We start from the raw sequence: 16,262 nt of genomic DNA on the forward strand, positions 1-16,262 counted from the left end.
GAAAACTAATGTTACTAGCTTGAGCTAGGTGTTGTTCTAGTTGATTGCAATGGATTCTAATGTGTATAATGAGTTATGATCTTGGGTGTATTTATATGTATAGTAACCAATAGTTACCTATAATAGAACTTGTTCTGTGAGCTAAAATGTATTATTTTTTATTGTATTTGAGATTTAATTGTGTTCCTTATCTAATGGACATGATTTGTTTGTGCAGGGGCTAAATTTTGATGAAAATGGATGCAATTGGATGCATGAACAAGAAGTCAATGATGAATTAAGAAATGGGAGTAATTTGCTAAGCATGGGTATTTGGGAATTTGGATTGGAAAGTATAGAATAAATCAAGGGAGGATAAGCTCAAGTCAACGAAATCAAGTGGCTTACCACAATAAGACCGCATCGCAGAGCTAGATGCAGAAAACTAGCCTCGAATCGCGGTGAGGGGTAATTCTAGAGTGGTATAATCCATTATCTCATCATGATAAGACATCTTCATGGAGCTAGACACGGAAAACCAGCCCAGCCTCGCTGTGAGGTGTAAACTTCTGTAAATCAAGTACCATTATAAAAGGGGCACGTTAAATAAATTGGAAAGACCTTGGAATTCTTGGAAACTTTGAGGGAGGCTAGCAAACACTTCACTTAGGGTTTTTGTTCTTTTACTTTAGATTTTGATTTGATTTTACCTTGTATTCAATTATCTTGATTACGACAAATCCATCAGTGGCTAAAAGCCCTATTTTGGGGTTAAGGCCAAGAACATGATTACTATTGCTTTGAATTGATTTGGTTTTGGTTGCTTATCATATTTGGTTGTTTATTTATCCCTGTTATAACTATATTAAGGATTATCTACCCTTAACATACATCCATTGTTGATTTTGTGAGCTCGGTAGGGGGAATAAGAAAATAAAATGTGGGGATAGATAGAACAAAGTTCTTATTCTTTTACAAAATAATTAATTTGAATTAGCGACTAGGATAGGGATATACCTAGAAGCCTTGTTTGGTTCACATGTAGGATGATAGCTTCATCCATCTAATTGGATTATTAAATCTCCGCTTAATAATGTAGTTGTAATGTCCAAGTTAGGTAGACGATTAGAGGTTGAGAGACCATGATCATGCGATAAAAATTATGAATCATCAACCAAGATAAGTAATCAAATGAATAAAGTTCATTAGTGTAGTATGATTGTTCACAGTGCCTTAACCCTGGGTTTTCATCCATTGCTTGTCCAAAGTCTTTACTTTTATGCCTTTTTTTAGTTTACTTTTAGTCTACAAACTTTCAAAACTCTTTTTCTTACATTGCACCACTTTAATCTCAATAGTTTAACTTGAATGAGATAGTTGTTGATACAAATCTCTGAGGGATCGATATTTGGATTTATTTAAGGCCACTGTATTACTTGGTGAGACCATGTACATTTGTATGTGCACTTGGGTTCAACACCCATGAAGCTTCACAATCTCTTGGAGATGCAACCTTACATAATACTAAATCGAAAAGTTAATCCTCAGTGGAAAAAAGTGAGCAAACCTTGTCATCCTATCCACGATGACCCAAACCAAATCAAATTGATTCCAAGACCGAGGAAGATCGGAAACAAAATCTATGTTGATCACCTCCCACTTCCATTCAGGAAACTCAATCTCTTGATACAATCCCCCAAGCCTCATGTCAACATCTATCTTCATACCATTCCACCAATACATCTCCTTGAGGTCATGATACATTTTCATCGAACCATGATAAATAATATAGCACAATACATGTGCCTTAGCCAAGATACTTTGTTGCAAATCATCAACATTGGGAAAACATAACTTAGCTTCCTACCGCACGGTGCAATCACCACTGACCTCAAATGCCATCACCTTTAACCCACCTACATCATCCTTTATTTTGATCAAGACAATATCTAACATTTTCTTCTCCTTGATCTCTGCACTAAGAGATGACCGTACCACTTCCCGAACCAACACACCACTATCATTGAAGTCTAAGAGACGAGCTCCAAGGTTAGCCAAATGGGGAATATCCTTCCTAAATCCCGCTTCTCCTCTTGAACATGAGCTAAACTACCCTTGGACAACCTGCTAAGAGTATCAACAACCACGTTAGCTTTACCTGGGTGGTAGTGAAAACTCCTGTAATAGTCCTTGAGAATCTCAAGACATCTCCTCTGCCTAAGATTAAGCCTTTCTGAGTGAACATATACTGCAAATTCTTATGATCTGAGAAGATGTCCATGTACACTCCATACAACTAGTGCCACCAGATTTTCAATTCAAACATCACAACTAATATTTCCAAATCATGAGTAGGATAGTTCCTCTTATGCACCTTCAACTTCCTAGAAGCATCGGCTATCACCTTACCATGCTGCATCAAATCACAACCAAGCCCCACCCAGGATGTATCACAGTAAACCACAAACCCCTCAGTGCCCTCTGGAAAGGTCAAAACCGGAGCCAAAGTTAGCTTATCCTTTATCTTCTCAAAACTACCCTCACAAACATCTAACCAAGAGAGCTTTACCTTCTTCTATGTCAACTTAGTCAGCAGGGTAAAGTCGAGAAACTCTCCATAAATCTCCTATAGTAGTCAGCTAAACCCATAAATAGGTTGGATTCGTGGGTATAGGCCACTTCTTAACCACTACAACCTTTTGTGGATCCACCATGATCCCCTCACTATAAATAATATGACTCATAAAAGTGACAACATTTTAGCCAGAATTCATATTTCGAGAATTTGGCATACAACTGCTGCTCCTTTAAGGCCTACAACACAATACAGAGGTGATTGGAATGATCCACCTCACTCTTAGAATACACCAAGATGTCATCGATAATCACAATGATAAATATATCTAGAAACTGATGGAAGACCCTATTCATCAAATCCATAAATATGCTGGAGCATTGTTCAACCCAAACGACATCACCAAGAACTTAAAATACCATACTGAGTATAAAAGCCAGTCTTAGGGATATCCACCTCCCTAATCTTAAGCTGATGATACCCAAATAAAAAATCAATCTTAAAAAAAAATTAGTACCTTGCAACTGATCAAACAAGTATCTATCCTTTGATGAGGATACTTGTTCTTAACTGTCACCTTATTCAACAGCCAATAGTCAATACACATCCTAAGTGAATCATCCTTCTTACATACGAAAACACCAGTGCGCCCCACGAGGACACACAAGGACAAATGAAATCCTTATCCAAAAGATCCTTAAGTTTCTCCTTAAGTTCCTTCAATTCAGCTGAAGCCCTTCAATTAGGGGGAATAGAAATTGGATGAGTGTTTGGAACTAGACCAATCCCAAATTCAATCTCCCTATCATGGGGAAAATCTGGAAGGTCATTAGGGAAGACCTTAGGAAATTTATTCACCATCGGAACCGAATTCAATGAAGGACCATCCGAGTTAGAATCTTTAACCCGAACTAGATGATAGAGATACCCCTTTGGTGATAAACCTCTGAGATCTAAGATATGATATATAATTCCCCTAAGGACCTAGGGAACCACTCTCCCATTCAATAACCAACTCACCAAGCCTAAAGACAATCTTATGGGTCCAACAGTCTAAGGATGCATAGCACGAGTGAAACCAATCCATATCCAGAATAACATCAAAATCCACCATATATAATTCATAAAAATCAGCCAAAGTATCCATACTACCAACAGATGCCACACACCCCCTGTAGAATTTTTAGCAATCATAGAGTCACCTACTAGGTTGAAACCAAAAAAGGAGTTGAAATAACCTCAGGACCAAAAACAAAATGCACAACCATAAATAGGTCACATAATAGAGAGAGGACCCTGGATTAAGTAAACAATACACATCACAGAAGAAAATTTTCAACATACCATTCACGACATAAGGCGATGCCTCAGACTCCTATCGAGTAGTGAGTGCATATAGACGGTTCTGACCAGTTCCGAAACTAGATGGTGCACCCTTTGGTCCTGAAGTTAATGATGAAGTAACTGGAACCTTATTCGCCCCTGAATTAACCTTACCAACTAGACAGTTTCTAATAATATGGCCTGGCTAACAATATTTGAAGTATCTTTCCCTCCCCTCATGACAAAAACCCTGATGCAACCAACCACAGAACCTACAAGGAGGACATGACGAAGCTGACTGAGCCCTACTTGCCTGAGATTGGGCACCCTATGCCCTAAATTTGTTGCCACCTTACAGATGCTTGTATCTCAACTGGTTCAGGTAGGGAACACTAGTTGTGGAGAAAGAACCATAACTCCCCCACTTCTTATTTGGCAAATTACCAGCATCCCTACCACTTTTCTATTGGCACTACCCCATTCACAGAATCTAAATTTCTTACCCTGCCTTCCCCAATCTCAACCTTCTTTTTCTTTTCCTCTTCCACCTGTTTCTTATGAATAACCAACCTAGAGATGTCTATGTCCTTGATCAGTAAGGCAGTCTTACTTTCAAGGATCAACTCACGAGATAGTCTTGAGGTGAACTTTCTTATACTGCCCCTTATATCTGGCACCATCTCCATTGCATATCAAGACAACTGTTGAAACTTCAAGGCATTCGTCTTGACCATCATATTTGTCAGATTAACAAATTACTCTATTTTTGCTTCACTCAAATCCTGAGGGAAGAAACGGTCCAAAAATAAATTGGAGAAGGTTTCCCATAAAGATGACTTCTCAATATCATCCCTTGGCCTATCCCATTCCTCATACCATTGGTACACCACATCCTTTAATTGGTAGGCAGCAAACTCCACTCTTTCCACATTTGTGACATGTATAACCCTAAAAATATTTTTCATCTCATCCAGAAAACCTTCAGGATCCTCCTCCACCTTATCACCAGTAAAATTTAGGGGACTCAACCTCATGAAATGGCCAACCCTTGTGGCCTCAGAAGATAGAGTAACAGATGTAACATGCTTGGATCGAGAAGCTACCAACTGAGTAATCATATGAATCGATTGACAAGACTTAGCATTTTCCACATTAGCTTGAGTAGGACTAGAAGAAACTAATGGACCTCTCAAGAAATTAGGGACTGGACCCCTAGACCAAGTATGGATCACATGAGTAGAGTGTGTCCCATCAATATCATCCCCAGTTGGGATAGAGGATTTTTCGTAGGCTTCAGATCATCAAGGCATAATCTAAAAAGAAAACAAACAGGAATTAGAGAAGATTTCTAGGACCCATACTCCAAAGCTTTTAAACAAAACACGAGAAAGAGAAACATTTCCTAAATGCCTTATAGCCTATCCCTTATTAATGTGGCGCGCTACACACCCATAAAAGAGACTCTACTCGACACTACTTTTTGGACTCCTAATTGACCATGAACCTAGGGCTTTGATACCAATCTGACACAAACTAAACTAGGGACTAGTCATGTCGGGTGACTCAACCCCAACTAGGATTGGAGACCACCCCCAATATCCCACCATAACCACCCTATATCACATAAAAAATAAATTCTTAATATATATATATATATATTTATATATAACAAAACCAAATGGAAAAATCATAAATCAAATATAGTCCAATGGTGTTAGCGCCAATACTAATGCCAAGGCTAACACCAATACCGACTCTGCCCATACTAACACATTGTAGTCCCATAAAGCCTCTATCTGAAAATGAAGCAATATCCGGTCGGGACATGCCCCTGACCATAGCCAAAACCAAAGTTTATGAAATAACCAAAGTGTTTAAAGAAATCCAATATATGAAATAAAGACTTTTGGAGCATAGAAGCTCACCACTTCAATCCAGCACAAGCTGATCTCAAATTTGATCACTTAGTAGGAGTAAAATGGTTAGTTCCTATATCATCTAGGGATATAGCCGCCAGAAGACAAGTTAACCGGTGAACGCTAGCAAGTACTCGGGATAAGGATAAAATAATGCCAACCTTTAAAACCAAGTAAAAAACTATATACAATCAACACCATACATATATATATGTATATATATATAATCTGTGCTGGAAAAAAGAATCGAGTTTAGCATGACTTTAAAACCATTTACCTGAGTATGTGTAGCTTAACCATCCTAAAACTACCTACGGGATGTATAGGTCCAGTTTTAACCCCTGAATGGGCCTCGATGTGAGTAGTCGCACGAACCAGAGATACTATAAGAGTAGGGGATTCCCGTCTACCCTTTGAACTCCATGATACATATACACAAGTGTAACTTAGGGAATTCTCGTGTACCTCATGTGTATAGTATGAGGTCGCTATGACCAATCCTTATGTTGGCAAATATAAGTTTACTGTGTTTGTCCATTAGACTTACACCTTTACAGTCAACTACCACACCTTGCCATTATTGCCTAATTAAAACCATTTGTAGACAACCAAACCCCCAAGTCTATTCATTATTGACCAAGGTTATAAGAAGTAGCATCATCATACTGACTATAAATTACAAGCAATGCCCTTATCCAACCTTTTTTAAAGAAGGGATTCCCATGTACCTGGAGATTCCATTAATATTTTGTTTACTTGGGGGATTCCCATGTACCCCATAAGTAGTTCATTATTATGTTTGCTTGGAGGATTCCCATATACCCCATAAGGATTCAATTAACCATAATCATGAAAACTAAGACCTTACCGTTTAACCATTAAAACTATTTAAAACCATCCAAACCAATTTAGGTTTCCATTACCACTTTATACCATGCAAAGTTTTCAATAAATGTTCAATAATGTAACAAAAATATTCTCATAGGCATTTTATCAAATATATTGAGGGTATATAGTTTCCAAAACCAAAATCAAGTACCAATTAACTATTCTAATTCAACCACATATTCAAACCACAATAAAATATGAAAAACCATAATTAAGACATGGGAAAACCATAACCAACAATTTATAACCAAAACCCCCAACTTATAATTTGAAACTCATAAACCTGCCATAATTATACCATCAAAATCATACATTAAATCATACCCTTAGTTGAACTAAAAATGATAGAGGCGTGACTTGCCTTAGATTATGAAGAAGATGGAGAGAAATCACCTTTTTAATCCCCAAATTGATCTTATTGAAGAAACCCTAGCCTTTCTTAACCCAAGAGCCTTGAGAGAATTTGAGAGTGATTAAGACAGTATGATTGATCACAAATAGGTTAATGAAGCCCTAAAAAGGTGCTTTATGACGTGGAGTCTTAAGAGGTTAAGGCGAGAAATATCCAGAATACCCCCAACTTAAACTGTAAAAATTTCCCATAGGAAAGTGCGACTACACCCTCTCAAATCGTACCTTACCATACGAGTGGTACCCACCACTCATACCCTAGGCATCCCTTGGACCCTAACACTATCCAACATATGACAACCAAAGCCCACTTATACCCATGTAAGCAAAAAGTACACTAGAACCATACCTTAGGCATAATACACTTCTCAAGGTTAGACTTTGGCCATCATACAGTTTGGCATCATACCACTAGTACCCTAACATATGACTAGTATGATCCATTTCTACCTTGGGTAGAAACCCACCAAACTACGCTGATTAATCTACTACCAAGACCTCCTAAAATGTACTCTATTATACGACAAGTACCCCTAGTCGTATGATGTCCAGAGAGTTCAAAAGTCAGGAAATTTCTAAGGACCAAAACCCAGGGTGTTTCAGGTTTCAAGTCTTATCTCACTTATATTTGTCATTTTAGCGTGGAAAGTCTGTCACTTGACTCTGTTCCTATAGTTTTAAGTTTCCTGATATTTTCCTTACTAATATACCTGGTATTACCTCTTTCCTTTGAGATTGAGTTGGTTATGTGTCTTGAGCCTGGTACCTAACCTATTTTAATGACACCTTACTATATGGCTTCTATCGAGCTTAAGGAGATGAATTCTCAACTTTAATATCTTCTTATTAAGGTTTTTATTAGATTGAGTGTTTCTCCTTAGGGAGATCCTATATTGTTTATGAATAAGTAAGATGGCTCCATACAGATGTCTATTGATTATAGGCAACTTAGTAAGGTGACAGTGAAGAACCATTATCATATGCCTCACATAGAGGACTTATTTGACCATATTTAGGGCGCACCAATGTTTTCTAAGATTGATTTGAGATTAGGTTACCATCAGTTAAGGATTTAGATCAAGGGTATCCCAAAGACAACTTGTAGGACCGGTTATGTTCTTTATGAGTTCCTAGTAATGTCCTTTGGGTTGACTGATGCCCCAACCACGTTCATGGCATGAAGAGAGATATGGCAGACTTTGTATCTCATTACCTATTTTTCAATAAGTGAAGGTCTAGCATCAACAATCAAGTCGTTTGATTCAGAGGTTGCCTATTCCCGAGTAGAATTGGGAGCAGATTACCATAAACCTTGTTAGTGGGTTGCCTCAGACTTCCTATTGTTTCAATATATTTTGGGTCATTGTAGATTGATTGACAATGTCGATATATTCTATTCCTATTCAGATGTCCTTTAATGCTGAGAGGTTAGCCCGTATCTATGTTTAGAAGTTTCACGACCTAAGGCCTATCCCCAGTCACGATAAAGGTGCTTAAGATCAAAAGTAACTACAAGCTAACCCATGAGCTAGTACCTGTTGTGAGAACTGAATAAAATAATAATCATACACTGAGCGAAAGATAAAATACTGAAATAATTCAAATCTGAATACCAAAAATGTGATAGAATCATAAATCTATTGTATCTAGTGAAATATTGAGACCTAACTATCAATTTAAAACAACTGATAATACTGAAATGATTGATAAACTAAATAACCAGCTAACTGACTGTCTAATTGCCTGTAAGCCTCTAACTGACTGAGGATTTGATAGGTCAAGCCCCTAACTAACTTCGACTAACTAAACACAATAAAATACTAAAGTACTGAATGAGAGATAATAGTTCCTTGATGGATGAGGGCTCACTACTACGGCTGTTGAGTAATGCTGGCTATCTAACTGCGATTGGGAAATTGAGCCTCAAAATCTATGATATAGACATCATAGTACAAAGAAGAGTATGTGGTCAGTACTTTGAATGTACTAGTATATGAGATATGGACTGGCTGAAATACATGGTAACTGTGCATGAATACATAAACAAGTAATACTGTGATTGTAATACCAAGTATAAACATGTTTCTAAAATTATCTGGAAACTGAAAGACTGTAATCTATATAATTGAATAACTGATAACCCATACACTTAGTCAATCCAACCTAAACTAAAAATATACTAATTATTGCACTGAGAATGTAGGAGGTATCATCTAACCGACATGCCCTAATCTGAGCTAATCGAAGTCTAACCTATCATCCCAGTTGGAAGGGTGTCAGTACCGTGCCATGAGTACTAACACTGGTTGTGTGGATCCACTAAAATGGTGTTCCTAAGGACTGATGAGTCACCCTCAACTTCCAGGTGCTCTGATGAGATATATGTCACCCTCAACTGGTGGTTTAACACCTTTTCAACTCTCAACGGGCAAGTAAACATCTCTAACCTACATTGGATATGTATTTCTATAACTCGAGGATTGTTACTAAGGGTCACACCCTCGAATGTGAGGTGAGATCTCATCCCTGAGTTTGCTCGATGCTAAATCCTACTCCCAACTAAATTGATACTGGGACTAAACCTAACTAAGCTTGAGTGAACATTATTTCATAACTTTTAGTACTCATCATGATTATATCAATTGAATAAGTAATAAAGTTCATTATTTAACTGAATCATTACTTAAATGACCTGAATTCATGTAAAAACTCTTAGGTATCGAGTATTCATAACCCACCAGCATTGAATGATCACTGAATGGAATAACGTGACTAAAACTATAGAAAAGAATCATGGTTCAAAACCCAAAAGCATAGACATTCCATAAAACATGTGGTGATCGTGAATGTAAGCATGGGAATGCTATAAATAGGGGAAAAACATGAATGTAATACTAAATATCATAATTTGGGGGTTTAACATAGAATTCACTTGAACTAGGACATGGGAAACTAGAATTCAATGCATAAGGAAATCAAATCTTACATGGGATAATGCATGGGCTGAATTGAATTTAAAATCACCATGAAAAAATGAATTAAACCCATCTTAAGCAATATAAAATACCGTAATAATAGAAAAATCCATTCTTTAATTGAAAAAAAGGTTTTTGGGCTCCATGGGTAAAAGGAACCCATGAATGAACACCCCACATACCTTAAGCTTCTTAACTTGAAAGGAAAACGTTAATCTTGATGCTTTATTGAATATTCTCAAACTTGGGGAATTTGAATTCTTGGGGAGAGAGGAATTGAATTCTTGTTCTTGAGGGAAAGAAAGGGTTTTCTGGAGAGAAAAGTTGGAGAAAAAGAGAAAATAATTCCCTAATTGATGCCCCAAGTCATTATATGAATGATTAGGCTGAGATAGAAAAAACCCAATTGCCCCTCAGTCATTTAAATTCGAAATTGGATGCGACAGGCTTACCACAATACGGTCCTATTACAGTCGTTCATTTCCCTTATCGTGATGCGGTCTACATGAGAACGGGAATAGAGCCGTAATGTGGGATTATCGCGATGACCCACTGGTTTCGTGATCCAAATATGTCCCAAACCTTGTCCAAAAAACTTGAAACTTCTCTGAGATATACTTCTTAAATCCCTGAACACGAAACAACTCAAAACCAATATCTTATGGTTAGGAAGTCCAAAATAAAAATCCGCAAAGTTAGAGGTCTTAAAAATGACAATGTCCCCAATACATAGTGCAAATTTCAGGCCTAAAGCTCCTTATGCATGTAATTGAAAGTTTAATTGAGCAAAGATTAGTAAGAGATATTACAATATCTCCCCCTTGGGGACATTCATCCTCGAATGAGACTGGTTAGACTGAGAGCACGGGATTAAGACAACTTAGATCACATACTGAACATGCATAACTGGGAACATGATTACATAATTGAGTTTGAGTGTATAGATAAAATATGAGGGTACTTGGTATGCATATCTGCTTCTACTTCCCATGTAGCTCCCTCAACAGATTGATTTTGCCATTAAATTTTAACCAAGGGAACTTCTTTGTTCCTTAGTCTACAAATCTAATGATCTAGGATCTCAACTAGGACTTCTTCATAGTAAAGCCTATCCTTAACGTCCATATCTTCTAAAGGAACAACTACAACTGAATCACCAATACACTATTTTAACAAAGAAACATGACATCACTGATGCTAAATCTGCAGGCAACTCTATCTCATAAGCTACCTTCCTAAAATGGTTTAAGATTTTATAAGGGAAAATACATCGGGGAGTGATCTTTCCCTTCTTACCAAATCTTTTCACTCCCTTCATGGGAGAGATTTTCAAAAAAAATTAAATCACCTACCTCAAACTCAAGATCTATTCTCCTCACATCTACATAGGATTTATGACAAGTTTGGGCTATCTTTAGCCTCTCCCTAATCAACTGAACTTTCACCATTGCATCAAACACTGAATTTTGACCTATCAATGTGGCATCATCAGTCTCAAACCAATCAATAGGAAATCTACATCTTCCCTCATAGAGAGCCTCAAACAGATCTATCAAAATGCTGGAGTGATAACTATTATTATAAGCAAACTCAATCAAAGGTAAGTGGTCATCTCAACTACCTTTAAAGTCAATGTCATATGCCCTTAAAATGTCCACTAAGGTTTGAATGATCCTCTCTGCCTGACCATCTATCTGAGGATTAAAAGCTATACTGAGATGAACTTAGGTACCAAGACCCTTTTAAAAAGCTTTCAAAAAGTGAGAGGTAAACTGAGTAACTCTATTTGAAATGATAGACAACAGAACCCATGCAACTTAACAAACTCCCTAATGTAAAGCCTGGCATAATCCTGAGCTTAGTACAAAGTATGAACTGGCAAGAAATAAGCTAATTTGGTTATTCTATCTATAATGACCCATATCGAATTATGTTGACGACACGTTGGTGGCAACCCTTCCACAAAATCCATGTTCACCACTTTCGACTTCTAAGTGGGGCTACTGAACTCCTGTAATATACCACTATGCCTTTGGTTCTCAACCTTGACATGCTGATAATTCAGACACATAGCCATAAACTCTGCAATATCTTTCTTCATACCCTTCCACCAATAAAATTCCTGCAAGTCATGGTACATCTTGATGGCCCCTGGATGAATAGAATACTGATCACCATGTGCTTCAGCTAAATTTCGTTGCCTCAAACTATCATCACATGGAGCACATAACCTGCCCAGGCAATGTAACACACCATCTCCCCCAGGGAGAAAACCAATACTTTTTGATTTCTGACTGATTTCTTCAACTTAACCAGAAAGGGATCACTATATTTCTTTTCCTTTACTTCAGCAACCAATGAAGATTCTGAACCATTTTGAACCTATACACTGCCTTCAATTGAGTCAACCAACCGAAAAACTAATCTAGCAAGATGATGAACCTCCTGAACTAAGTTCTTCTTATCTTTCTCAATATGAGAAACACTACCCAAAAATAATCTACTAAAGGCATATCCCTCTACGTTGGCCTTACTCGGATGATACAACACACTTATATCATAATCTTTAAATGACTCTAGCCATCTTTTCTATTAAAGATTCAAATCTTTCTACAAGAACACATACTAAACTTTTCTGATCTGTGAACACATCAACATGAAACCCATACAAATAATGCCTCCAAATCTTCAAGGTAAAAACAATAGCTGCCAACTCAAGATCATGGGCTGGATAATTCTTTTCATAGGGTTTAAGCTGTATAGAGGCATAGGCTATGACCTTAGAGCTCTGTATTAATACATAACCAAGACCAACTCTGGAAGCATCATAATAAACTATAAACCTTTCTAAACTATCTGGTAACGTCAATATTGGGCTGAAGTTAGCCGATTCTTCAACTCCTAAAACTCTTATCGCAAGAATCTGAACACTGTAATTTGACCTTTTTTAGGTCAATCGAGACATGGGAGATGCAATAGAATAAAACCCTTCAGAAAATCACCTATAATAGCTAGCCAAACCTAAGAAACTCCTAATATTTGATGGAGAAATGGGTCTGGCCCTATTTTTCATTGCTTCAGTCTTTTGAGAGTTAACTAGAATGCCATCATCGGAATCAATATAGCCAAGAAAGGATACTGATGTTAGCCAAAATTTACACTTTCTAAATTTGGCAACCAACTGATAAGATCTAAGGGTCTGTAACATAATCTTTTGGTGGTCTGTATGCTCATTTTCACTATGGGAATAGACAAGAATATCATCAATGAAGACCATGACAAACATGTGCAAGTACTGCCTGAATACTCTGTTGATCAAGTCTATGAAAACTGTCAGGGCATTCGTTAGTCCAAAAAACATAACTAGAAATTTGAAGTGATCATATCAAATTTTGAAAACTGCCTTCAAAATGTCACGTTCTCTGTCTCTGAGATGATGATAGCCAGATCTGAGGTCTATCTTAGAGAAATAACTGCCACCTTGAAGTTAGTCGAACAAGTGATCAATCGTGGAGAGTGGATACTTATTCTTGATTGTGACTTTGTTCAACTGACAATAATTAACGCATATTCTAAGAGAATTATCTGTCTTACATACGAACAAGGCTAGATCTCCTTATTGGGAAACACTAGGTTTGATGAATCCCTTATCTAAGAGATCCTTCAACTATTTTTTCAACTTCTTATGCTCAGTTGGAGCCATTTTTTAGGGTGGAATAGATATAGGCTAGAAAATAGGAAAGAGATCCATTCCAAAGTTAATTTCCCTTTCGAAAGGAACTCCAAAAAGATTTTTAGGAAATACATCTAGAAATTCCCCTTCTACTTCAATGGACTCGAGGCTTGGAGTCTTAGAACTAGAGTCTTTGAATCACACAAGATAGTACATGCACCACTTTGATATTATTTTTCTTTCCTTAAGATAAGAAACAATCTGACCTCTTAAGAACAGAGGTGCTACCCTTTCATTCAATGACTAGTTCATTGGGAAACTAAAATTAAACTACTCCATTTCTATAATAAACTGAGGCATAGCATGAATGGAGCCAATCTATGCCGAGAATCACATCAAAATCCGTCATCTTTAACTCCACAAGATCAACTAAGGTACCTTTCTAAGATACTATAATTGGGCAACTTTTTTATACCCATCTGGCTACTATAGATTTACCCATTGGGGTAGACACTTAGAAATCTTTTGCTAAAGATTTGGGACTAACACTGAAATCAACTACTTTATATGGGGTTTCAAAGGAGAGTGAAGATCTGGGGTCTAATAAAGCATAAACATACAGATAAAAGACTTGCAATATACCCGTAACTACATCAGGAGAAATTTCCTGATCCTACTGGGTGTGGAGGGCATACAACTTGTTTTAACTCTGCCCACAGGTTATGATGGAAGCAGTACCCTACTGAGTTGGGCAACCAGCTAGAACTAGATAATGGTTGGAGTGACCCTGCAGACCAGCCTTGGGCAATCTCTAACTCTGTGACCTGGTTTGCCACATCCAAAACATACATCACTACCAGCTTTACACATACTATGATGATGCCTATGAAATTTCCCACAGAGTAGATTAGTATGGCGACTATTTACACTATTGTGGGACTTAGAGCCTGGTGCCTTATCCCGACTATCAAGCCTAAACTTAGGCACTGGCGCACTAGATAAAAATGGAGCTGATGCTAAAAAATTTTGATGGAACTGAGAAAGGCTACCACCTTCTGACCTTGGCTGGGAAAACTTAAAACAACTTGTTTTTCCCTCTTATTCTCTCTCTCTTTCTCCTTAAGCTTCTCTTCCTTAATATGTTAAGCATGAACCATGTCTAGATAAGTCGATCTCCTTAATAAACATAGCAGTCCTACACTCCTTAACCACACTATCAGCTGCACCAAACACCAACTTACTTATTCAAGATCTGTTGTCAGCCACCATATTAGGAGCATACCACTCCAACTGAGTAAACTTAAGAGAGTACTACTTTATACTCATACCACCCTACATTAAGTTATTGAACTCCTAAATCTTAGCCTCCCTTAACTTTAATAGGAATATCAAGTCTATAAAATCCATGGAAAACTCCTCCCACTAAATAGGCCCTATATTAATACCATAGTTCTCTTTCCATAGCTTAAACTAGATATGAGCTACATCCTAAAACTAATATGCAACCAACTCTGCACTTTCACTCGAAGTGATGCCCATGATATTGGTCACCTTATAAACCATATCCAAAAATTCATACGGATCCTCCTCGGACTTGAATCCCAAAAATAAAGAGGGATTTATTTGGGTGATATCCCAAATCCTGGCTGTAGCTATATTTGCCACTGGATTGGCTGGAGCAATAGACTACTAATTATTTTGAGTAGCTATTGATTGGGCTAAGGTAGTTTAATCATCTTTAAACTCAGTGTGAAAGACATATTCATTCAGAGGAGGTATGGGTTGGTCCCTGTTCCTTCTTTCATTATTTTTTCTTGAAGGCATGGTATGTAAATAGAATGAAGGATGAGTTAGAAAGAGAGTTTAAAAAGAGCTCATGCTCTTTCACATGACATTAATACTAAAAGAAGGGAAAATTTTCTTAAAATGTCTCATAGCCTCTCATCCATAACTGTGGCGCGCTTTACTCCTATGCATAAGACTCTACTCGACACAGCTTTTAGACACCCTGGGACACTTAAGACCTTAGGCTCTGATACCGAGTTTGTCATGACCCGAGACCTACCCTAATTGCAACACGGTGCTTACAATCACAAGTGATCACAAGCTAACCCATGAGTCGGTACCTACTGTAAGCACTGAATAAAATAATAATCATACATGTGTCTAAAAGATAAACTACTGAAATAATAAAAATTTGAATACTAAAAATGTTACTGAATCACAAATATATAGCATCTTGTGAAATATTGAAAGCTAACTGTCAATTTAAAACTATTGATAATACTAAAAGGACTGATAAACTGAATAACCATCTTACTAAATGTTTGATTATCGAAAAGCATCTAACCGACTGGAGAGTTAATGGGACAGGCCCCCAACTAACTCCGATTGACTAAACATAATATAATTTTGAAGTACTGAATAAGAGATAATATGTCCTTGTTGATAAGGGCTCACAACTACGACTATTGAGTTATAATAGTGTCTAACTATGGCCGGAAAACTAAGCCTACAAACTT

This window comes from Capsicum annuum, chromosome 5 (genome assembly GCF_002878395.1).
Source record: "Capsicum annuum cultivar UCD-10X-F1 chromosome 5, UCD10Xv1.1, whole genome shotgun sequence".
Lineage (NCBI taxonomy): Eukaryota > Viridiplantae > Streptophyta > Magnoliopsida > Solanales > Solanaceae > Capsicum > Capsicum annuum.